At 46.2% G+C, this 1,256-nt stretch overlaps 1 pseudogene; it reads right to left on the reverse strand.

Annotated features, from left to right (window-relative positions):
- Window positions 1–336: 336 nt before the first annotated feature.
- LOC138416840 (proteasome subunit beta type-6 pseudogene) lies at window positions 337–1,050 on the reverse strand (annotated as a pseudogene).
- Window positions 1,051–1,256: the final 206 nt, after the last annotated feature.

Here is a 1,256-nt window from a genome sequence, read left to right on the forward strand (position 1 = left end):
CCTTGGTACATTATACTTTGTACATCCCAACAGCATTTGTCCTCGTTTGGCAAAGTTCCACTTATCCTTCAAGGCTTATTCTTAGTCTCCTTCTCTGTGAAGACTTTGATTTCATCAAGGAATCTGTTCTTTCAATATGCTTCCAAAGCACTTAGCAGCTACCTCTAACCTGCACTCAGTGATCACTATCTGATAATTCTGTTATCTGAAATACATAGGAGTCTTATTCTTCTGTGCATTTTGTCTACTGAATCTTTTTTTTCCCTCAGTGACAACCTGTTTATTGAATTTTGCAGCAGTATGGGGTATCTCCTATTGTATACTAGAACCCAGGATTCAGAGAGGTGATAAAGTGGCAATGGTTAATTGGACAATCTCGTCTCCAAGAAGAACCTTCCATTCTATCCCTGATTCTGCAGTAGCTGCCAGGTGGATCACGCTGCTGCTGGAACCATCCTGTTTCATGGCCAAAGATAGAGTATTGGCAGTGGATTGCAGACATTCTTTCTTTGTCACGCCTTCCTGGTAGGTAGCCTCAACATAGCCACAGATATAAGAGCTCCCGGAGTCCCTGATGGTGAAGGCCTACCTTACCATCATACCCTCCATAGGTACTGAGGACACCTGTCGCCCTTTTTGGGAGTCCCAGCCCTCGGTGATGATTTCTGCCATCAGGTCTTTTCGGTATTGGTAACACATCTCCTTAAGGAGGCTGGCCGCCATGTGTACCAATGGAGGCTCAGTCAGCTCAACACTGTGCCAACCAAGCTGATAAGTGACTACATTGGCTTCTGACTGAGTATCAGCTGCTGAGCCTGAGTGGCAACAGAAAGTACCACCATGAATAGGGGTCAGCTTGTCAGTCACTCGATTGGTGGTGTATGACTCTGTGGTTGTTCTGAAGTTGGCTTCTAGAATTATGTTCCCATCAAATTGCACGGCCAGGATAGGGATCCCTGTGAAGACTTCCTGGTTTTCCCAGTCAGAGGCAATGGCCTTGGGCCCCCAGACTGGCCCCTCTCCCAGAGCAGCTGCTAAGGTGGCTGCCATCTTCCTGCACCGATATTGCTATGTCTGCTGAACCTTACTCATGATGGATTGTTTCCTTGTATACTTTAGCAGTTGTTTCCTTGTGGATTATTAGCTGTTTGGAAGGGCTCTATATATAGGAACTCTGTGTAACCTGCAATGATTGGGGGAGGAAGGGGGTCCATGGAGGAAATCTGGAGAAGATTTGCATTAGTTTCTGCCAGGAA

Source organism: Ovis canadensis, chromosome 13, assembly GCF_042477335.2.
Source record: "Ovis canadensis isolate MfBH-ARS-UI-01 breed Bighorn chromosome 13, ARS-UI_OviCan_v2, whole genome shotgun sequence".
Classification (NCBI taxonomy): Eukaryota; Metazoa; Chordata; class Mammalia; order Artiodactyla; family Bovidae; genus Ovis; species Ovis canadensis.